The 25,730-nt window shown below is 40.5% G+C and overlaps 1 pseudogene; it reads left to right on the top strand.

Annotated features, from left to right (window-relative positions):
- Positions 1-5,594: 5,594 nt before the first annotated feature.
- LOC121598285 lies at positions 5,595-24,759 on the top strand (annotated as a pseudogene).
- Positions 24,760-25,730: the final 971 nt, after the last annotated feature.

The raw sequence follows: 25,730 nt of genomic DNA, 5'->3' as shown, positions 1-25,730 counted from the left end.
GGAAAAACGTACACCAAAGACATACACAAAACGTCGTAATCAGTATTACGAAACAAACGATGCGATTTTAGAATAGAATTGAGCATAGAAACATAAACTTCAGCTTCTGCGTAATCTGCTACGTTTGGTCATTTACGTACCTTATGAAGGTATTAAACAACCATAATGGTTAACTCGATATGTGGCAAAATAGTTCTTTAGCTTTGGTGTAAACTTTGCACTGCCAGTTTTGCAATCATTTATTACAATAGAATGTATACCTTCCATAGTTTCTCCTTCGACAAAGCACTCGAAAAAGACTTGTGTCAATTGAAACATTGATTCCATTGCAAACCATACACAGTTTCGATTCTATTTTCTTCTCTGCATTGTTTCATCACTACCATAAATATATCATCACGGAAATACATTTCTAGAGCTTTTTTATTATTTTGAAGAAATTTTGAGATGAAATTACTGTATACATAATCAACCTATGCTTTGATTACATTGTACCTAAAGCCAAATAAATTTAACCTTTACAAAAGTCAGATGTTGTGTGAAATAGCAAGCGTATTTCATTTACTTTGTTTACTCCACCAATAAGTGCCTTGTACTGAAAGAACTGAACAAACGTAAGGTAAGAACAAATCCCCATCACACTGCCTTTCTATTACGCCAATTTTATCACTCCACTCTGAAACGGCAGTATAATATATTTTGTTCATCTTAAAGACAGAGTGAATCCATTACGTTACTCTATTACCTGAAAACGAGGACGCTCTTAAAGGGCATACCAATGCCAAGGGAATTTTACTCATGGCAATATCTTGAAGGGAGGGCACCATTACCCTAATGTAGGAGGGTTCCAGGATAATGGTACAGATAGACCCATATATAGTCCAACAGTCACAGGTACCATGATATATGTTGCTATTCACTCACCTAACTTTTCCGTATTCATACAGATGACAAATGGGAATAAGAATTTCTACAATTGCAGTAGCAAAATCATAAAAAAAGTTCATCGTAACAGCTATGATTATAAACTTCAACACAAAGATTACCAAGCTGTTTTTGATTATTTATTTTTTACTGGAATGCAATCCACACCTTAACACTAACTGTATGGTCGTGTGCAGAATATTTGGTAGCTCCAAAGGACCACCGTACCAATTTATCGTACCATAAAACCTCCTAACATGTGAGAAGAAATGCGATTACGGTTTTACCTCGGCGAAAGCTTTTTTTCCTTATGACCTATTGTCTGCTATACACACTTAACCTCTGCTTAGTAAAGCCGGAATACGACACATGCGTACGAACCATTATCAACTTAGAAAACGGACCTGTTATCTGACACACTCCACGTCATTATTGCAATATATTCGATTATCTTGCTGAAGGCAAACCGCATCATTACATTCCACGTGGTCACTATTCTTTCATGAAACTTTACAGCCTCAACAAAGTTATACTTTTTTGCAAATTTAATACGAAACCAATACGAATAGAAACAATTGTATAACTAATTTAAAATATGTCGTTGAAAATGTGTTTTTTCATTAAAGGTAATTGTATTAACGTACCAAACGACTCATTTTTATCCTACTCATGTATTTCTCCTAATATCAAACAAAACATTTTTTATGCAAATGCTAATCACACGAAAAAAATAGTGAACTTTGAAATTACAAATTTGGAATCAGTATCTTGGGTTGCTGTAACAACTTGTTTCCTCGGTTCCGACACTTCACTTACATACACACACAACACAAATATGCGAGCAAGCTGCTAATGCCTGCAATAGAAAACTTATGTTTCGATTTAAACATTTCAACTACGTCAATAAAAGTCAAGAAGTAGTGTTTCAATGATTGACAGTTTCAATCTGATTCCAATCACAAACTTTGTCGATGATTGACTTAACACCGTCGATGAAGCAATCAAGTGACTTAATCTCAATGTGTTGCCAGTAATTACCAGCTTTATAAAAACTTGTTTCCACATCAATCACTATCATAGAAAACGGATGGATGTTCTCTTGGAGATACTCATTTGTGATGCGTTGTCTGATTGTCATTTTTTCGGATGCAGAAGGCTGGGTTATATGAACAAAGCTTAACATCCGTATTGGAGCCAATGAGCCAATTAAATATAACAAATACAGTAAGTTGTACAATTAGGTAAATTATAATATTAAGAAGGTAGTACTCTAAAAGTTATCAGTACAATTGCATGTATAAGTGTGGCGCACGAAGATTGTAACAATTAATAACAACAAGCAACAATTAACAATTATTTATTTACCATTTATTTTACTATTGCTCAGTACATTTCATTTCTGTTCGATAACACGGTTAAAAGCTGTTCGTCTGACTCGCAACGTAATGTCCGGAAAACTTTTTGGCAGAAAAAAGCATTTTACTAAATATTGACCATTCTACTCTATTCAATATAATGCGAGAAAAATTCCCCTCTTAAACATACAAATTCAAAAAAATATCAACACCCTAATTAGCAAACAATACAAATGAAATTAAAGATGCTTTTAAAAAATGCATTTATAATTTATAAATGTACGCAAAAACAAAGAACCTTTCATAACATTAGTTTCCAAAAAACTGTCTGGTTACGAAATTTTTATAAAAAATATTCACTAGACATTTGGATACTTTTTGAAATAGCTCAGTATCTGACGAAAAAACACCTCATCAATACTGGGCGTCTCCATGAAGCTGTCTCATAAAATTATTTTTAATTTTTTATATGGGCACGGATTATTTTATTGTTGTTATATACCATTTGCATTCAAGCACCACAACTGAGAATACCAATTCAATAAAAAAGTAATTAAAATTTGTCCATTAGTTTGTACTTTTATTTGCTGCTTAGAAAAGAGTCATACGATACAATATTTAAAAGAAAAAAACATTTGTAGCGAATTATTACTACATCCAGTTACACTGATACAGTTAGAGTGTTTGGATTGCACAACATCATACAAGATTTATCAAACAAAATATTTAACAATAAACACAGCCAACACACAGCTTAAGGTTGTGCTACAAAATTATTTTATCTTGAAACTGGACATATACAAAATTATTAAACTAGGATGATGATGTTCATTTACAGCGCTTCAAATTTACAAGATTTTGGAGGATTGGCCACAATATTACATCACGTAACGTTTCATAAAGCCTTTTTTTCATGTTGCGATCATAGGCAGAGCCTTCGTCTTGAAAGTTGTGTGAATTGAGTTTCTCCGCTACCTCAAGATTCAAAATTTGATAAGCTTATTGTGTACAATGCTCTAAGCGAAATTTTGTGAAATTAGTTAATTCTTTTAAAAAATAAGGAAAACATATATGGCTTATTATCCACCGTTAGGAAGTAGACTGAGTAGTATGTTGAATCATACACATTACAATTAATAACTGTTCTTGATTCTATCAACATTATAAACTTTCTCGGATATTAGTAATATTATTTCGGTGTAATATATTCTATCAACTAGATGACATCCTCGGTAACAAAAATAAACCTCCAACAAACCTGTACGTACATATTGGAGGATGCTATCCACGAGGTACCGCAATTGATTATGCGAAAACTTTGTACAAACTATTCGTCCTCAGAGAATGTGAAAACTTTTGCTTTTCAATTTTCCTGTCTTTCGTACCCAGAAACACCCAGGTTAATGGTAAACTGATATTTTGCCAATGTTAAAGAAAACTTTTACCCACGCGTAATACATTTGTAGATGGTATTACATTGTCAATGAACTTACATTTGTCAATGAATTTTGAATGAAATGTAGAACACTTGTGATAAGCATTAGCAAACATAAGGACCGATCTCAGATTAAATTGACGTCCCTGTATTATTTTACCAAAATAGGTATAGAATAATTTTAAACTAACTTACTTGTATTTCATTACTGTATGAACAGTATGGGGAGATAAATGATGGAAATAATACGTGCAATGAATGTGATAATTATAGTGGAGATTTTTGTGGGTTCCGAGAGAGAGAGAGAGAGAGAGAGAGAGAGAGAGAGAGAGAGAGAGAGAGAGAGGTCGGTCTTGTGGTACAGTCGTCAACTCGTACAACTTAACATCATGACCGTCATGGGTTCAATTCCCAAATGGACCGTGCCCTCATACTGACTATTCTGCTATGAAAGATCAATAATTCACTGAAAGCCAGCAGAACTTCAGCGACTACAGTTGTTGTGCCAAAGAGAAATAAGAGAGAGAAATTTTTTACATTAGTGTTGAAAAACATCAATACGGTTATTAAGGATCACGTGTATTACGTGTTTTAATAACAACCATCTTTACTAACTACACAGCACAGAGAATCCATAAGTGTCCGATTGACCTTTTGCTTGAGGCAATACTTTTTTCACAAATTTGGATTTTCTGCAAACCATCCTATGATGAAAAAAGCTTGAACTCATTGAGTATTGTTTGACAATTGAAGCTCAATCAATTTGCCTTTCAAATTAAATTGGCTATTAATTTTGCAATTTAAAGTAAGTGCGAACAGCTTTCTCACTTCACATCAACCTAATTGAACCAATCAAAATCAATCACGGGAAAAACGAAATCAATAGTCAAGTTCAAACTAGCTATGTGTTGAGTAGCGTAGAAATAGTGCTATTGACGTATTAGAAGAGCTTAGTATGAACCATCCATGTGTGTTCCAATGCGAGAAGTTCTTTTCTTCTGAATAGTTAAGATTTAAAATAAATAAAAACACATGCTTAGCATTAAACATCATAATTTAATTTAATTTAATAATCGTTGGCTCACAACGTGTTGCAATTTTTAATAGCAAAATTCGAAATCTTTTTGCAGATGGTATAAATTCCTACTGTATAGTATACTATATGCCATTTACAAATTGGGCTACCTAAGCCATTCAAAGCTTTTCAAAAGGTATCACAATTCATTCAGACACAAAAAATTTGCTCACAGCTTCAGGCATGAATGACCATATTGGCCTTTGAAGGCAACCACTGCACACCTTTTTGTAATTCGCTTTCGTGTCGCTCTATACCGAATGCAATTGCTTGCAGCAACCAACCTAGAAACAGGAACTTTATTGAAAGATGTCAAGAATTTAAACTGACAGTGAGCAACCCTTCTCTAGCCCACGATCGACCTAACAACCGCTTCTAAACAGTACGTAAAGCTTTTGCGATATCAAAAACATGGTGCAGAGGCCAAACTAACCAACCAAACAATTCGCATCGGTTGACGATTCCATTCCTCGACTATCTCACATTCCCTAGATAATGTTGGGCTCTATCAACAAAACAATATCAGTATCTTAGTTACGAATTTATTTATAAAAGCCTCGGCCACGAAGCTCACCATACTTTGCTGGTGACACAAAGAATAGCTATCATGTCTCGTGTCACTTTGCATGAAGTTTACAGGCGAGGGAAGATGGGTAAGGTGTATAGAAATGTATCATTGAGCATAGCCTCCTATATCTATTGCAAAGCTTTAACCTGAAGCATTCGATCTGATCATTCGGCTACCAGAATTCCACTCGCATAGACTTCGCGCGCGGGTGTCTGAAGATTTGTTATTTTAAAACGATTTATGTATAAATGTGTCATTAGTGTGTGATATATCTCTAAAGTTTTTATTGATATCTTTAAATTATAATGCACAAAACCCCCTTCACGCTTTCACGGCAATAAAAACTTAAAAAGTGTGTAAGCATTTACAAATAAAACAAATATCAGTTTTTTTACACCTATAACCAAATTGTGCGAAGTGATAAGACCTGATGGTTGTTACGCGGATAAAAAATCTTGAAAAACTTCGAATTTAAATTTGAATTAAAAAACAGTTCATATTTTTATACTTGATATCATCAAGAAATTAAGCTATTATAGAAAAATGTATGTCTCAAAACCATGTTTCAAAATAAAGTGAATATAATTATATATTGTGCAAAAATTAAACATATTCGAAATGCATAAACTGCTAATCAAATAAAACACTTTATATCAATAAGAAAAAAATATTGTGTGAAAAGAATAATTTACAATGAATAAAGTGCAAAGGATTAACAGTGCAGTGCAAAATGTGGTTCCAATAACTGGGTTTTACGTTTTCTTAACAATTCATTCGAAACATCAATCTCAATCAACTTGGCCAAAACTATTGCGCCGTAATAGTTTTACCAAAACATACTAACCGGAAAACTTATCGATTGAAGTATTTATAGCAGTGCTTTGGAAGATTCGTTAGCGACTCAACTGACAAACAATCTAGCGTGCCAAAATTATGCAGCGTGCCCTTAATGGCGATGTTTCCAATCCGCTATGCCAATATTATACTTCTCCATAATGTGACTACGATCCTTACGACTTTAGCTCACCGTTTATTGTTGGTATGCTTGGTGCTCACCAACAAACAAAACTAACGAAAACCCTTTTTTGCCGCGCCAACAAAGATATACAGCCGTAGCCCTTGGCTTAGATCACGTTATTGCCAGATCGCGTGTCGAAATTATTCAAAGCTTAAACGTACCAGCACACGGAGCGGGGCGTTCTATTACCCTGAAACTAAGACGAAACGCAACAGAAAAATTTGACCGGCAACAAGTTTGTACGAAACTATGCTACAAAAATCCAACTCTGCTCCATTTTGTTGACTCGATTTAATCAAATTCGTGACTTTAATGGATCGTTGAGCTAATTATCATCCAATCTCTCGGATGCATACAGCAGGCTGAGGAGCAATGTGTTACTTAAAGCAGAACATGGATAGGATTTGCGTTGTGTACAATTAAAGCGTTGTGCATTAACCAGTTTATCGTAGTATTATGATATCTTTCAGGAACAAGAGGGTTTTTTCCTTTTTGTCTTGATTTTAGGTAAAAACTTTTCAATGCTTTTTATAACAAAAAGCTGCAAAGTTTGTTTTGTTTTGTTTTTGTGTTGTTTTTTTTGTTTTAAATTGAATTCTATTTATGATTTAAAAGTACATATTATTCTTTTTTTCTTTTTTCAATTCCAATCGACCAGAACATCGTTAATAATATGTTTCACATATTAAACTTCAATATGTTTCACATATTAAACTTCAAGTTTAATTAAAGAAATAGTTCCTTAAACATTCAATAAAATCTTTTCAAAGCGTTCTGTTTCAATAAACTTATTACGACTCAGATACTATGATATAATTTATGCAAACCGACGGAAAAAGCTAAGAATAAAAACACTCGCTCAACCAAAAAACCAAAAAAAAATTGCCAAAGATGCTCCGGATGTGAATAACGATTGTTGGGCATAAGTGTACCATTAGTTTGTTTTTATGTGCCTCGTTTTATCGGTTATCTTTGTATCTTACGGCCACAATTAGTAATTATATGTGAAATCGTCGACAGTGGTACTGCAATAGATATAAAGCGAAGTTTGTAAGCGTGCTTGTTAAAAACAATTAAAATTACAAATACCCCCAAACTACAGTCTTTGAAAACTCACAAAACTACAAGTTTTACTGTTGGATGATTTAAACATGGATAATAAGAATGTTTTCGATTTTCTTTCGTTTCATGTTGTATAGAGCTTCAAACATAAAAATATTACACACCACCACCTACAATCATGGAAGGAGCCGGAGGAAGTAGCAACTCTGATCCACGATTTGAGTTTCTGGGATCGTTTGTGCAGAAAACGCTCAAGTTGAAACCAGAAAAATGGCACAGATTAGTTACACTGTACGGATAGTGCTTTTCCCAAAGATTTGAAGCAAACAGTTTCTAAATCGTTTCAATTAATTATTTTCTTTCTTTCTTTGCCATTTTTCCCCTTTGCCACCTGTCTGATTATTCTGTGCAGAGAGGAACACAAGGCAGTTCTGAAAGAGTTTTTTGACAATGCACAAACTGTCGTTATGATTATTATTCTTACACCATCTGCACAATTAATTCCACTTGTGAGTTTTCCAATACAACAACTTAAAAATAAAGGTAAACTTCATCATGCTATTTATAACAATAACATATAACTTTGCAATACCAATGATTTGGATACACTTTTACAGGTGTTTACTTTGTTAAGAAGAACCCAATCGATGTGCCTCGCGATGGCTGCAAAGATGTGCTAGTGGTTGGTGATCTTGCAACGCGAACCATCGACCAGCTGTCCTGTCTGGTCGATGAAGTTTTTGTTCCCCTTCTTTCGAACTCTGACAACCACCTCGGATGGCCTGAAATGGTAGCACAAGACGTACAAAAGCAAGTTCACAGTCTTAAGAGCACGGTTTATCAAGTTCAGGGTCAAGTTAGTGGACAGACCGTTCTACCAATGCCCGTGGGAGTTGATAAATGTGTGCAGACGGCCAAAGAACTGGTTGTCAACTCGGAATGTTCGATTAATCTTTATCTGAAGAGCGCAATCGAAGGTGTTGTTATAAAATGGGCCACACAAGTAAATGATGTCATGCTGGAGTCTAGTGCAAATGCATTCAATGGCGGTCAAAATCCTGTTCCCTCTGTCGGTAATATTACTTTTACATAAATTACATGCATTTATTACAGAAAAAAACTTCTCTCAAACAATTTTACATTCCCTTTGCGTATAATATTAATACATTACAGAAATAAACTTTTGGAACAATCGTCTTAAAAATCTGACATACATTTACGAGCAACTACGCCACGAACGTATTCGCAGCATGGCACTAATTCTAGAATACACAGATAGTGCATACTATCCCTGCTTTAAAACACTCTTCAAGAACGTTGTAACAGGTTAGTCCTGTATTGCGTACTGATGTCTGCTTTCTAAAATATATTTCATTTATTTACTACATCCTCTACTTTGCTGTCGATCTTTCTTGTATAGCTTTGGCTGAGGCACGTGATATAACACTTTATTTGAACCCTCTCACGAGACACTTCCAGCAACTGGAAGACACTGAGTTTTCAGAGTGCAAAGTTTTGTTAAAACCACTGCTGCACGTCGTTTGTTTGATTTGGTCTAATTCTCTATATTATTGTCATTCTGCAAAATTGATTGGTAAGTTCTACTAGCGATTGGTAAGCAGTTTTTTGTCAAGACGTTTTCAATTATTTTATTCTAAAACAGTACTCCTTCGTCAAATATGTAATTTAATCATACAGCAGGTAAGATAAATGTCGCTTCGATTCGATGGCACGACTATTTTGACTATTTCATTTGCATCTCTTATAGGCCAAACGCTTTTTGGATCCATCCTCTATCTTTCATACTGATATCGACGAGGCCATGCAGAGAATATCCCTGTCGATACAAATTCTTAAATATTTTCGCACAGTATACGATGAATATAAGGATAACATTGCACCCTTCTTTCAGGAACGTCCCGTGGTAAACTGGACATTCCATCCTAATGCCGTGTTCGAACGATATAATGCTTTCCTTGATCGATTATTCACCATTCAATGGTTTTTCAATACCGTCATTGAATTTCTCAAACTGGAGAAAGTTGAAATCGGTGGACTTAAAGGACGGGCGTTAAGTGCCCGAATTACAGGTGTATCTGTAGAGTTCAATCAGTGTTTTTCACTATTTGCTTCGAAAACCTACGACGTTCTCGATCCCGACGATCCTACGTTCAAGGAAGATTTTCTAAAGTTCCAGGATCGTATCCTTGAGCTTGATCTCAAGCTTGCTGCAATCCTATGCCAAGCTTTTGACGATTGTCACAACTTGGAAAGTGTATTTAAGGTAAGTTGTTAAAATTATTACGTTCCAAATGTAACATTGCTTCTTTTTGCAGCTAATTAGTATCGTTGGAACTGTGTTGGATCGACCAAAAATTAAAGAAGAGTTCACCAACAAATACAGACAAATTTTGGTAATGATTGATGAAGAGCTCAGCACGTGTGAAAATATTTTGCTCAGCAGATGGAACACTACCGCAAAGAAGGATACATTTTCGTTGATCGTAGTGCACCGCCGGTTACTGCTGCTCTTCGTTGGGTGTTGCAGCTCACGAATCGGATCACTTCCCCCATCAAACAATTCCAAACATTGCAGCATCCGTAAGTCTAACGCCTTTAATTCGTACTGTGAAAGATATATTATAATCATATTTGTTTTCCATTTTTAACACCCATCTTCCTTTCCTCTGCAGAGTCGTGCAATCCGACGAAGGTGCAGCGCTGATTGCTCGTTTTGATGTGCTGATTGCTAAGCTGAAAGAGTTTGAACGATCCATTTTCGATGGCTGGGCAAAGGAGGTGCCTGAAACTATAGAAGCACATCTAGACACGCCATTGATTATACGGAAGAAAAACTCTCCCGAGCTTCTGCTTAACTTTAGCCCACAGCTGTTCGCTATCCTGAGGGAAGTGCATTACCTACGGCTAATGGAAAAGGAAGACATCCCACCGAGAGGCCTTGAGTTTTCGGACAGAAGTGAAATCTATCGATCCTACACGCTTAACCTGGAAAAAACCGTCGATTGGTATAACAAGATACGTAAAAATTGCACCAAAGTTGAACTAGAGTTGATCAAGGGTGAAATCGAACACATCGATGCTCTGTTGGAGCGGGCGATTCACGAACTTACCTGGAACTCGGAAGACATTCAAGACTACATGATGCAAATACGCGACCCGGTCGAGCAGTTGCAAAAGCGAATGCAAAGCATTCAAAACAATTTACAGGATATTCGCACCACCATGTCTGCCTGGGCAAAGCTACCTTTGTTTGAGCGGAAAGACTCTAAGAAGGACACGGTACTGTGCTTGGAGGAGCGTAACGATCGTAAAACTAAACGCTACGCAGAATTGGAGGCGGCGGCAGTCAAGGTTCATCAGCTGCTTGACATGAACTTGAAATTGTTCGGAATGGAGGATGACCAGGAAGATCCCAACTGGGTTGAATATGTGAAATTTGTTGATAACATAGTGTACGAAAATTTACTCTTCATGATTGGCATTAGCATTGGCTATCTGGCCGAAAATATGGACGTAGGTAACAATCTTGCACCGCTGTTTGAATCACGCTTAGAGCTACTAGAGCCCCAACTAGTGTTTGTACCTTCACTGAATCCAAATGATATTAATGGGTTTACTGCACTGCTAGCTGGGCTAGTTAACGATATAACGTACATGTCTTCGCTGATTCCGCGTTTGCTTAAAACGGCCAACAAAACATACGAACAGATCATCACTAAGAACAACGATATACAGGAGATGAAAGTGGAAATTTTGCAAGGCGTTGATAAAGTGATACAAGAAGCAGCCGAGTTTTGCGGAGACTTTGAGCGCTACTCCTACCTCTGGCTGGAGGATCGCGAGTACAGCATGGAAACATTCCTCGCGTATGGCCGCCAGTTGGAAGCGGATGAGATTGAGCTGATCATCAATAAAGATCCGGATGCGCCCAAGCCGTGCCCGCCAACAATTGAAGCCTTCCGAGAGCAAATTGATCACTACGAGTCCCTCTACCAGGAAATAGAAAAAATTGAATCTTTCCAAATATTTAACTCATGGTTTCAAGTGGACGTGCGTCCTTTCCGGCAGTCTCTGATGAATATCGTGCGCAAGTGGGGCAACATGTTCAAAGAACATTTGGTAAACAACGTTACCCATAGCCTCACCGATCTTGGAAACTTTATTCGCAAGGCAGACGAAGGGTTGCTTCAGATCGTGAAAGAAGGTGACTATGAAGGATTGGTTAACATCATGGCCTATCTATTGCACGTTAAGGAGCGAACTGCAACTACGGATGAAATGTTTGAACCGATGAAAGACACCATCGAGCTGCTCAAGTACTATGATATGGATATTCCAGAAGAGGTTAACGTGTACCTTCAGGAACTGCCGGAGCAGTGGGCTAACACGAAGAAAATTGCACTCACCGTCAAGCAGCAGGTAGCGCCACTGCAAGCTAATGAGGTCGTCGGCATACGAAATCGGATTGCCATGTTCGATGTTCATATTACCGTTTTTCGTGATGTGTTTCGTACATATGAATTTTTCAAATACGATTGCCTAGAACCGTACATTCTTCTCGATCGTATCGATGGCGATGTCAATCGGTTGGAAAAAGATATGTCAGACATACAGGAATCGGGTAGCTTGTTTGAAGTATCTGTGCCAGAGTTTAAGTTGCTTCGCCAGTGTCGCAAGGAAATGAAAATGCTCAAGGTGGGTGAAATCAAAATGATTACGCTTGTTGCTGCCAATCGCTGCCAACTTCACCCCTTTATTCTTTACCCTCACCTACAGCAATTGTGGGACTATGTATTCATCGTCCGTACCAGCATTGAGGATTGGAAAACGACTCCTTGGCGAAAAGTGGACGTGGAAAACATGGACATTGAGTGCAAAAAGTTTGCCAAGGATATTCGCCTCCTCGACAAGGAAATGCGCCCCTGGGATACATACATTACACTTGAATCGACGGTCAAGAACATGCTCACTTCGTTGCGTGCCGTCGGCGAGCTACAAAATCCCGCCATCCGTGAGCGGCATTGGAATCAACTGATGTCCTCCACAAAGGTTACTACTACAATTCACTATGGAAAAATGGTGTTAATTATTTGATACCGATCAATGGGTTTAATTTTTTTATTTTAAAATTGCATATTAAACCATTTGTGTGTTCTTTTCCTTTTCAACAAGCGAGCCAAGTGCGATGTTTCAATCAAAAGTCAACCACATTTAAATCATAATGTTGATGCATGCCGTTACCGTATCGTAAAATATCATAAATCTAATAATAGAAAACTGAAACGTCTACAGGCTCTTTATTACAATGTGCTGATCGAAGATTATAACGATCATGAACTAAAACAAAAAGCATGCAAAGCGAAACCATAACACCTTTACTACTTACCACTGCATGGTTACTGATTGCTGTACTAAAAATTGGTACCATTTTTGCTTATAGCACAAACACTCGTAGTTCGCTTTTGATTGAAACACCGATTATGCTCGCACAAGTGCACCGCTATAAAGCAATTTCCAAGCAATTCGCGTTTCTAATTTTGATTCTTTTTACTGTGATTCAATGTTTCTATTTTTTATTTCAACGTTGAATGTGAGTATGTACTAATTATTCGGGATTGCTTTGTAAATAACGGTGTTACACTATTTACCTTTCCGCTAATCCAGCCACATTACACAAACGTCAAAATGTGTACCCTGTATATACACAAATATTAATTGTTCTGTACATATCGTTGCTTGTATTCCAGAGTTTAGCAAATCTTCCACCTGAAATTACAGTAAGTTTCCTAGCGATGTATATAAGCTTCCAAAAGCTGTCTTACTTTTTTCTGTGTTACATTAATGCAACTGTATTGCCCCGCCGTTGCTAATAAATCCACTGATGTAATTGTACCTTTTAACTCAACATACACACGACAGGTAACATTCATCATGGACAAAAACACAACCCTTTCTGATCTGCTAGCATTGAATCTACACGAATGTGAAGAAGAGGTGAAAAATATCGTCGACAAGGCTGTAAAAGAAATGTCGATGGAGAAAATTCTACGTGACCTACATTCTGTGTGGAATGGTAGTCCAAATACCAAAATGATGGAATTTGAATATGAAACTCATCTTCGAACCGGTTCCACCTTGCTTAAAGCATCCGAGGAGTTGATCGAAACGCTAGAGGAAAATCAGGTAATGATCTCATTTATATGTTGCTTCCAGACTTTTGGCTATTAACCAATATCTTATGATACACAGGTTGTGCTACAGAATTTAATTACATCTAAATTCATTGCACACTTCTTAGAGGAGGTGTCCGAGTGGCAGAAGAAGTTAACAACCGCTGATCAAGTCATTACGGTATGGTTTGAGGTACAGCGTACCTGGGCCCATCTCGAATCAATCTTTATGAGCTCGGATGACATTCGAATGCAACTACCAGTCGATTCAGAACGTTTCGACAATATCGACGCAGAGTTTAAGATAATGATGGAGGAGATGGCTAAAACTCCAACGTCATTCATGCTACCAACCGGGAGGGATTGGTCGACAAACTAGACAACCTGCAGAGTCAGCTGGCATTGTGCGAGAAAGCGCTGGCCGAGTACCTGGAAACGAAGCGACTTTACTTTCCTCGATTTTATTTTGTGTCAGCTGCCGATCTGTTGGACATTCTCAGCAACGGTAATCGACCGGAAGTCGTGTGCAAACATTTGACCAAATTGTTCGATTCGATAGCTAAGCTCAAGCTAGAGCCCAACGATGATGGTCACAGCAAGAAAGCATTGGGAATGATTGCAAAAGATACTGAATATGTTAAATTTTTCGAGTTCTGTAACTGCACGGGAGCTGTAAGTGCATATACGGCTGTGTACATTTACTTACCTTACTTAACGATTGGTTTGGGTTTATGTATATGTGTTTTTAGGTGGAAGTGTGGCTAAATCGAATCCAGATTGCGATGAGAACATCGTTGCGCAACTACATTGCGGAAGCCGTGGTAGCTTATGAAGAAAAGCAACGCGAGCACTGGTTGTTCGATTACCCAGCTCAGGTATCACTGTGCGGCACACAAATCTGGTGGTCAACGGAAGTAAACATTGCCTTCAGTCGACTCGAGGAAGGATACGATAATGCTATCAAGGATTACTACAAGAAGCAAATCTCTCAACTCAGCACACTCATTACGCTTTTGCTCGGAGAGCTTACGAGAGGCGATCGGCAAAAAATTATGACCATCTGCACCATCGACGTCCATTCACGGGACGTTGTTAGCAAGCTGATTCAATCAAAGGTGGAATTTGCGTCCGCGTTTCAGTGGCAATCGCAGCTGCGACACCGTTGGGACGACATGGAAAAAGATTGTTTCGCTAACATTTGTGATGCACAGTTCTGCTACAGCCACGAATATCTGGGCAATACTCCACGTTTAGTGATCACCCCGTTGACCGATCGCTGCTACATTACGTTGACCCAGTCGCTGCATCTGGTAATGGGAGGTGGTCCAGCTGGCCCTGCTGGTACGGGGAAAACGGAAACAACCAAGGATCTTGGACGAGCTCTTGGAATCATGGTGTACGTGTTCAACTGCTCCGAGCAGATGGACTACAAATCGTGCGGAAACATCTACAAAGGACTAGCCCAAACCGGTGCCTGGGGTTGTTTCGATGAATTCAACCGAATTTCGGTAGAAGTGTTATCAGTCGTTGCGGTACAGGTGAAATCCGTGCAGGATGCCATTCGGGACAAAAAGTCCAAGTTTGACTTTATGGGAGAGTTCATCGCCTGCGTTCCAACCGTTGGTATCTTTATTACCATGAACCCAGGTTATGCTGGCCGAACTGAGCTGCCGGAAAATTTAAAGGCCCTATTTCGGTAAGTTTTGCAGTGTGGTAAGTCGAAATTGTAAGCTATTTTGTTGTAAATAATTTTTCAGCCCATGTGCTATGGTTGTCCCTGATTTCGAGCTTATCTGCGAAATTATGTTGGTTGCTGAAGGTTTCCAAGATGCCAGAGTACTAGCACGGAAGTTTATCACGCTGTACACGCTGTGCAAAGAGTTACTCTCCAAGCAGGATCATTACGATTGGGGTCTACGTGCAATCAAATCTGTTCTAGTGGTTGCTGGTTCCTTGAAAGTAAGTAATGTTTTGCATTCTACACTACTATGTGCAATCAACAGCTCATGGCCATGTTTAATCGTTCTACTACATGTATACTTTTAGCGCGGTGATCCTGGTCGACCGGAGGAGGAAGTGCTGATGCGAGCTCTTCGTGACTTCAACATTCCCAAAATCGTGACTGACGATATGCCTGTGTTTATGGGTTTGATCGGTGATCTGTTCCCAGCGCTGGACGTACCAAGAAAGCGCGATTTGGAATTTGAGAAAACCGTCAAACAGGCTACGCTAGATTTGGCCTTACAGCCGGAAGATAATTTCATACTGAAGGTTGTTCAGCTGGAAGAACTGTTAGAAGTCCGCCATTCCGTCTTTATTGTCGGCAATGCGGGCACGGGCAAGACACAAGTTTGGAAGACACTCTACAAAACTTACCAAAATGTTAAGAAAAAACCACTATTCAACGATCTTAATCCAAAGGCAGTAACGAATGACGAACTGTTCGGTATCATTAATCCCGCAACGCGCGAATGGAAGGATGGCTTGTTTTCGGTCATCATGCGTGACCAGGCATCGCTCAGTGGGGACAATCCTAAATGGATCATCTTGGACGGTGATATTGATCCCATGTGGATCGAGAGTCTCAATACGGTTATGGACGACAACAAGGTGCTGACGCTTGCCTCGAACGAGCGCATTGCGCTCACACCCTACATGCGGTTGATCTTTGAAATTTCAAACCTTCGCACCGCCACCCCGGCCACGGTATCGAGAGCGGGCATTCTCTACATTAACCCACAGGATCTTGGATGGAATCCGTGAGAACTAAATGCTTTTAGTAGGCCGGCTGTAGTTCGGGGGCTGTGCAGCCTCCCTTGCTACATCCCCCGATCGATAGTACCGGCGTACTAAAACGAGTGTACCATACATGTGTACTTTCAGGTATGTTACAAGTTGGATTGAAACGAGGACCATTCCTGCGGAAAAATCCAACCTGGTCATTCTCTTCGACAAGTACATCCCAGCGTGCCTGGACAATATTCGAACGCGCTTCAAAAAAATCACACCCGTTGCCGAGATGGCCCACATACAAATGCTGTGTCACTTATTGGAGTGTTTACTGATACCAACCAATACTCCAGCAGATTGTCCCAAGGAGTGGCATGACCTATATTTTGTGTTCTCGTGCGTTTGGGCATTCGGTTCGGCTATGTTTCAGGATGCGGCCATTGATTACCGCATCGAGTTTAGCAAATGGTGGGTAAACGAGTTCAAAACCGTCAAGTTCCCACCGAATGGAACCGTGTTCGATTACTTCATCGACACGGAAACGAAACAGTGGACCCCCTGGACGGAGATTCTACCCAAGTTCGAGATGGACTGTGATCAGCCCTTACAGGCGGTTCTGGTGCATACCTCCGAGTCAATTCGATTGCGTTTCTTCCTCGACCTGCTTATGGACAGGGCGCATCCGGTGATGCTCGTTGGCATTGCCGGCTGCGGGAAGACCGTCGTGGTGAACGAGAAGCTTGGCAGCCTCTCGGAGAACTACGCCATTGCGAACATTCCGTTCAATTTTTACACCTCCTCGGAGATGCTGCAGAAAGTGATGGAGAAACCATTGGAGAAGAAAGCTGGACGGAACTATGGTCCGCCCGGTAGCAAGACTCTAATTTACTTCATCGACGATATGAACATGCCGGAAGTAGACGCTTACGGCACTGTCCAGCCGCACACGCTGATTCGACAACATCTCGACTACAACCATTGGTACGATCGGAACAAGCTAACGCTCAAAGACATCCACAATTGTCAGTACGTATCCTGCATGAACCCTACTTCCGGCAGTTTCACCATCAATCCCCGGCTACAGCGACACTTTTGCGTGTTCGCGGTCAGCTTCCCCGGTTCCGACGCCGTTACAACGATCTATCATTCGATTTTAGTTCAGCATTTTACGAATGCTGAGCAAAAGTTCAACATAGCCGTCACGAAAATATCACAAAATATTGTCGCAGCAAGTTTGGCATTACACACTAAAGTGGCACAAGTGTTTTTACCGACGGCCATCAAGTTTCACTATGTCTTCAATCTGCGCGACTTGACGAACGTGTTTCAGGTTAGAATACTTGATTGCTCATGCATTCGTCCGCTGTTTACTATTTTGCGCGGGAGCACGAGCAAACGATCGAACTGATTTTATTGGATTTTTTTCTATCCCTCACAACGCCTACCTTCCATTCGCTGCAACTGCCTTGGAACACGGATTCTCTCCTTTCTGGCTCATCCTATCATAGGGGCTGCTATTTAGCACCAATGATTGTTTGGTTTCGTCGAGCGATTTCATCCGACTGTGGCTTCATGAGACCCAACGCGTGTATGGCGACAAATTGCTAGACGACAAAGATATTGACAGTTTCACCAAAATGCAAAACGATCTCGTTAAAAAATCCTTCGAAGAGATCGACGAATCGATCGTCTTCGATAAGCCCAATATTTACTGCCACTTTGCTGGCGGTATTGGTGAACCTAAGTACATGCCCATTACCGACTGGGGCGTGCTGACTAAGCTTCTGCAGGAAGCGATGATGTCGTACAACGATCTCATTTCGGCCATGAACTTGGTGCTCTTTGAAGACGCCATGATGCACGTGTGCAGGTAGGATATACTTGGCGAATTACACGAATGTGTGTGAAGCGGTAACGGGAGTATCGGATCGGTATCACCGTTTATGTTCCGGGCAGCTCCTTTACCTACTCACACAGCAGCATGAGCTTTTAGAACCCATTTATATCAACCCACAGGCTATAACGATTTTATTCTCATACCCAGAATCAACCGAATATTGGAGTCGCCTAGAGGTAGCGCCCTGCTGGTTGGTGTTGGTGGCAGTGGCAAACAATCCCTGAGTCGATTGGCCGCCTTCATCTCCAGTTTGGAAGTTGCTCAAATTCAACTAAAAAAAGGCTACAGTGTCCTCGATTTAAAGGTTTGCTAAAATCTACTAATCCTACAGCTACCCCAACTTCCTTTTGATAAAGCAGTTGGTAAAAAACGCGATTTCAGATAACGGGCGTTTTGGTTTTTGGACATTTGTCCCGTTTGAACATATACTGCAGTGCTATCAAAGGAAGTTCTTTGTTTTTTTTTATTATTTCACAACAGTTTAACATGCATCATCCTGTTTGCTCTTTCCTTTCCGGATTCTTTCCAGAACGAGCTGTCGGGACTGTATCTGAAAGCAGGAATGAAAAATGTCGGCATTATGTTCCTCATGACAGACGCACAGATATCGAACGAGATCTTCCTAGTCATAATCAATGATTTGCTTTCTTCGGGTGAAATACCGGATCTGTTCCCGGACGACGAGGTAGAAAACATCATATCCGGCGTGCGAAACGAAGTCAAGGGTGCTGGATTGGTGGATTCGCGCGAAAACTGTTGGAAGTTCTTCATCGATCGCGTGCGACGACAGCTGAAAGTGGTGCTTTGCTTCTCGCCGGTCGGAGTTACCCTCCGTGTACGTTCACGCAAATTCCCCGCCATCATCACGTGCACTCAGATCAACTGGTTCCACGAATGGCCACAGGAAGCCTTAATGTCGGTGTCGTTGAGGTTCTTACAGGAGTTGACAGTTTTACCTGTTGAGTGCAGGGATTCGATTGCACGCTTTATGGCGTACGTACATACCTCCGTCAATTCGATGTCGAAGGTCTACCTTCAGAACGAGCGGCGGTACAACTATACCACGCCCAAGTCATACCTGGAGCAGATCAGCCTGTACGACAAACTGCTCAAAGAAAAGCATGGCGAGTTGCGCAAAAAAGTTGAACGTCTGGAGAATGGTTTGGAGAAGCTAAGAAACACCGCTGACCAAGTGGCGGCCCTCAAGCAGAAGTTAGCCGTCCAGGAGATTGAGTTGAAAGAGAAAAATGATGCAGCCGACGCGTTGATCGAAATTGTCGGCATAGAGACGGAAAAGGTGCAGACGGAGAAAGCGATCGCTGACGAAGAGGAACAGAAGGTGGCTATCATCGCTGAAGAGGTCGCCAAAAAGCAACGTGATTGTGAGGAAGATTTAGTCAAAGCTGAACCAGCTTTGCTAGCAGCTCAGGAAGCCTTAAACACGCTCAACAAGGCCAACCTGACTGAGCTGAAATCGTTCGGTTCCCCGCCGGGTGTGGTGACGAATGTCACCGCCGCTGTCATGGTATTGTTGGCACCAAATGGGAAAATCCCTAAGGATCGGAGCTGGAAAGCAGCAAAAATAACGATGGCTAAGGTTGATACGTTCTTAGATGCGTTGATCAACTACGATAAGGAACATATACATCCGGAAATCATAAAGGCTATTCAGCCGTATTTAAAAGATTCCGAATTTGAGCCCGACTTTGTACGTTCCAAATCTGCTGCTGCAGCCGGCCTTTGTGCCTGGGTTATCAACATTATCAAATTTTACGACGTTTATTGCGATGTGGAGCCAAAGCGACGGGCTTTGGCGGCTGCGAACGCTGAGCTTACGGCTTCACAGGAAAAATTGGCCAACATAAAGAGAAAAGTTGCTGTAAGTATCACCGCTCCGGAAAGATGCATCGCCACTGTTTTTTTTTTTTTACTCTTTTCCGATTATTTTCTGTACAGTCCCTCGAGGAGCAACTGGCAAAACTAACAGCCGACTTCGAGAAAGCAACTGCTGATAAATTACGCTGTCAGCAGGAAGCCGATGCCACACAAGCCACTATCCAGCTAGCAAACCGGCTTGTCGGAGGGTTGGCTAGTGAAAATGTTCGTTGGGCTGAAGCAGTTGCAGAGTAAGCTTTAAATACTGCTTTTTTGGCATAACATGTAGTGAGTGATTACTTTTTCTCCCAAATGACAGGTTCATGCAACAAGCCACTACGCTCCCGGGAGACATTTTACTCGTAACGGCCTTTATTTCCTATGTCGGTTGTTTCACCAAGCAATTCCGACTGGACATGATGAATAAGATGTGGCTCCCGTTCTTGCGAGCACTGGAACCACCCGTTCCCATTACCGACAGTCTTGATCCGTTGCGTTTGCTCACTGATGACACTCAAATCGCTACATGGCAAAATGAAGGACTCCCAAGCGATCGGATGTCGATTGAAAACGCCACTATTTTGAGCAACTCGGACCGCTGGCCATTGATGATCGATCCACAGTTACAGGGTATCAAATGGATCAAGCAAAAGTATGGCGATGTGTTGAAAGTTATACGCTTAGGTTCGAAGGGATACCTGGAGGTACTAGAAAAAGCGCTTGCCAAAGGCAGTACGGTATTGATTGAAAACATCAGCGAAAATGTTGATCCAGTGCTGGACTCTTTGCTTGGACGCAATCTCATCAAAAAGGGACGGTAAGCCATTTCAACGCAACTACGAAAACGATTTAAGTTCAAGTTTATCTTAAATTACAGTGCGATCAAAATCGGAGACAAAGAGGTCGAGTACAATCACAAATTTAGACTTATCCTGCACACTAAATTGGCTAATCCGCATTACAAGCCGGAGATGCAAGCGCAAACTACTTTGATCAACTTTACCGTCACCAGAGACGGCCTAGAGGATCAGCTGTTGGCAGAGGTGGTTAAGGCCGAACGACCTGACCTGGAGGAATTGAAGGCAGATCTAACCAAGCAACAGAATGACTTTAAAATTATGCTCAAACGGCTAGAGGACGATTTGCTATCGCGTTTGTCATCGGCCGGCGGTAACATTCTTGGCGACACTGCGCTGGTGGAAAATCTCGAGACGACCAAGAAGACGGCAGCAGAAATTGAGGAGAAAGTGTCTGAAGCCAAAGTCACCTCCAAGGAGATCGACGAAGCGCGTGAACACTACCGACCGGCAGCGGCCCGGGCCAGCTTGTTGTACTTCATTCTAAATGATCTGAACACCATCAATCCCATTTACCAGTTTTCGCTCAAAGCATTCAGTGTTGTGTTTCAAAAGGCCATTTCAAAAGCGGACTCAGCGGAGGAAGTGCCAGTGCGTGTGCGAAATTTGATCGATTGTATTTCCTTCTCCGTGTTTCAGTACACTACGCGCGGGTTGTTCGAATGTGACAAGTTGATTTTCATGTCCCAGATGACATTTCAGGTGAGCAAAGTATAGAGTTACTCGATGCATGTATCAACGAGCTTCCTTCACATTCGCTTACAGATTCTACTGATAAACGAGGAAATTACCCCAGCTGAGTTGGACTTCCTGCTGCGTTTTCCGATCAAACCGCATGTGACATCGCCGGTGGATTTTCTTACAAATACTGCCTGGGGAGGGATTTGCAGTTTGGCATCAAAGGATGAATTTAGAAATCTCGATCGTGATTGAAACATCCTCCAAGCGCTGGAAAAAACTCATCGAATCGGAATGTCCGGAAAAGGAAAAGTTCCCCCAAGAGTGGAAGAACAAAACTGCACTTCAGCGCTTGTGTATGATGCGCGCCTTGCGTCCAGATCGCATGACCTATGCCATGACGTAAGTACCGATACAGTAGATATGCTTTTGATCTCATTTTGGGTAATTTGCTACTTTCAGAGATTTCATTGAGGAAAAACTCGGAGCAAGATACGTGGAGAATCGAACGATGGAGTTTGCCAAATCGTTCGAAGAAACCAGCCCTTCGACACCGATATTCTTCATCCTGTCTCCCGGCGTTAATCCTCTCAAGGATGTAGAAACGCTGGGGAAACAATTGGGCTATTCGGCGGATAATGGTAACTTCTATAATGTATCGCTAGGTCAGGGCCAGGAAGTGGTAGCCGAGTCCGCTATGGACAAAGCAGCATCTTCCGGTCACTGGGTTATTTTGCAAAACATTCATCTGGTTAAAAAGTGGCTGCCAGCGTTAGAAAAGAAGCTGGAGTTTTATTCCGAAGGATCGCACGATAACTATCGTGTGTTTATGAGTGCGGAGCCGGCTGCTACAGCATCGGCTCACATCATTCCGCAGGGTATTCTGGAGTCGTCGATTAAAATCACCAACGAACCGCCAACCGGAATGCAGGCAAACATACACAAAGCTCTGGACAACTTTACACAGGAAACACTCGAAATGTGTGGCAAGGAGGCAGAATTTAAAGTGATCTTGTTTTCTCTCTGCTACTTCCACGCAGTCGTTGCGGAGAGACGCAAGTTTGGACCGCAAGGATGGAACAAAATTTATCCCTTCAATGTAGGTGATCTTAACATCTCGGTGTCCGTGCTCTACAACTACCTAGAGGCTAACACCAAAGTACCCTGGGAGGATCTGCGCTACCTGTTCGGAGAAATCATGTACGGTGGGCATATCACGGACGATTGGGATCGGCGCACGTGTATTACATATCTGGAGGAGCTGATGCAGCCAGATCTGGTCGATGGAGAGCTGTTCCTGGCGCCGGGATTCGCCGCACCTCCCAACACTGACTATGCCGGTTACCATGCGTACATCGACGAAGCTATGCCTCCGGAATCACCTTATCTCTATGGGCTTCATCCTAATGCAGAAATCGGCTTCCTAACTACCACGTCGGAGAACCTCTTCCGCACGGTGTTTGAGATGCAGCCCCGTGACGCAGGATCGGGATCCGGCACCACCGTTACCCGGGAAGACAAAGTGAAACAGGTGCTGGATGAAATCATGGAGAAGCTACCGGAAGAATTTAACATGGCGGAAATCATGGGCAAAGTTGAAGAGCGCACGCCTTACGTAATCGTAGCATTTCAAGAGTGCGAACGTATGAACTACCTTACCGGTGAGATAAAGAGAAGCTTGAAAGAACTTGACCTTGGTATGAAGGGCGAACTCACCATCACGTCCGATATGGAAGAACTGGAGAATTCTCTCTTCCTTGATCAGGTGCCTGCCGTATGGGCTTCTCGTGCTTATCCTTCGCTGTTAGGCCTCACCGGGTGGTTCGTGGATTTGCTACTTCGTTTGCGTGAGCTGGAAACCTGGTCGGCGGACTTTGTGGTACGTACTGCAACAGCTGAGCGTACATGTTTCTCGCCATCCTTCCCTAAAACTGATCGACTCTTTTCACACCTATTCTCCAGCTGCCCATTTCGGTATGGTTGGCCGGATTTTTTAATCCCCAGTCACTGTTAACAGCCATCATGCAGTCGACGGCCCGTAAGAACGAACTACCGCTAGACAAGATGTGCCTGCACTGTGACGTGACCAAAAAGCAAAAGGACGACTTCTCTGCCGGTCCTCGCGAAGGCGCGTACGTTCATGGTATATTTATGGAGGGTGCTCGGTGGGACGTACAGCAGAGCATTATTATGGAATCGAAATTGAAGGAACTGTATCCCCAAATGCCGGTCATAAACATTAGGGTAATGTTGCTAGGGAAGCGTAACGCAGCGATTTGTTTCAGCTTCCCTTTCCATTATATTTTTAGACACATTTCTCACCTTTCTATTGTTGTGTGTGTGTGTTTTTTTTTTTTGCTTTCTATCAATCAGGCACTCACCCAGGACAAACAGGATCTACGTAACATGTATGAATGTCCGGTCTACAAAACCAGGACACGTGGCCCAACGTACATTTGGACGTTTAACCTTAAAACCAAGGACAAACCAGCCAAATGGACCCTCGCTGGAGTTGCTTTACTGTTACAAGTTTAATTGTGTGATTGCGTTGTTGTACTATATTTTAAAAACGGTTTTCTGTGTACTTTTTTGCACCTGTAGCAATTGTTTGGCGTTTTCTTTGTGACATATAAATAATCAATAACTAGGAATAGTAATTATTAATACTTTATCAATAAATTAGAGCACCTACAGCACTGAACCAAATAACATCTTATTATTATTATATATTATCCAATATGGAGTTTTATGAGCAATTTACAACATTTTATTTTAAGATACAATTATAGAGTTTTAAATGATCAAAATATGCAATGCAGGTACTTTGCAAACATTAATTTGGAATGATTCCCTCTCAAGTTCAATTCAAGCTAAAATTTAATTTATATATTTGACTGTAGGAAGAAAAATACATTATCTATATTATGAGTAAATGATGATTATGAATCATTATTATTAGGAATTATTGACCGCCTTCAAGAAATTTTTTTATAATAATTAATAATGTATTAATGTATTAATTTATTAATTTTTTAATTTATTTATTTATGTATTTGTTTATTTATTTATTTACTTAACAGACGTACCTATTTGTCTAATTGGTCAAACGGACCTAATGGTCCAACGCATTCATGCATTATTAAACCCTCGTTTTTCTTTCAATTTACGATTTGTGAATGTCATAAAATTTTATACAGTTACTTCTAATAACCAAAATTCTAGATAAAAAAAATCTAATTTTGACATTATTACATTCCATATGAAGAAATAATATTCTGAACATTTGTTAAAAATTACAGTGTTCCGTCTCCAATTAGAAATATTGAGTTTATTTATGGCAATTCTATGATTATAACCTTTCAATACACAGGGTAATCAGTCCTACATATGGAAGGGCATGGTTCGTATGGAACCCATGACGGGTATGTTGTAAAGTCGTAGGTGTTAACGACTGTATCACAGAACTGGCTCTAGGATCGATATGTTACTTCGAATTTGGCAAGAGCGCTTTCTTTTCAAACTATATTATATATTTTTACCCAGTGTGACTATTTTTCTGATCTTCAAAAGCACGCAACTGAGCTATGCGTATACCACACTAACTTGGTAACGTTTTACATGCTGTCGTTTGCGCAAATTATATTGTGCATATTTGTCGAAGCTTTTTTTGTGTATTATTTACTATCTTTCGAATATCTGTCATATTTTTTGATAATCTTAATGTACTAAAGAAAAATACTTTCTCAGTAATTGACTATTGTCCCAAATGAGTGGTTGTCTAAGATAGTGACGTCGTGAAACATGATTCGTTAGATTCAATATTCTGTTGAATGAAACACCACAAAAAGGACACTTGTTTGACTTCTCTCTCGTATACCTCTGTGACTGCATATTTAACTCATAATCAGGGGGAAATTTTCGCAGACATGGAGATTGAGGCGATGGAAAAAGTTACGTTTAGTGAAAAAATATCTAATAAAATATATCACACTTGAACATGACGGAGTTTATACTGTGTTTTACACCATCACGCTCTGTACATAAACCGTACGCGGCAAATCACTT

Source organism: Anopheles merus, chromosome 3L, assembly GCF_017562075.2.
Source record: "Anopheles merus strain MAF chromosome 3L, AmerM5.1, whole genome shotgun sequence".
In the NCBI taxonomy this organism is placed as follows: domain Eukaryota; kingdom Metazoa; phylum Arthropoda; class Insecta; order Diptera; family Culicidae; genus Anopheles; species Anopheles merus.
Note: the sequence above shows the minus strand (reverse complement) of the source record. Positions and strands in the feature narration are given on the sequence as shown.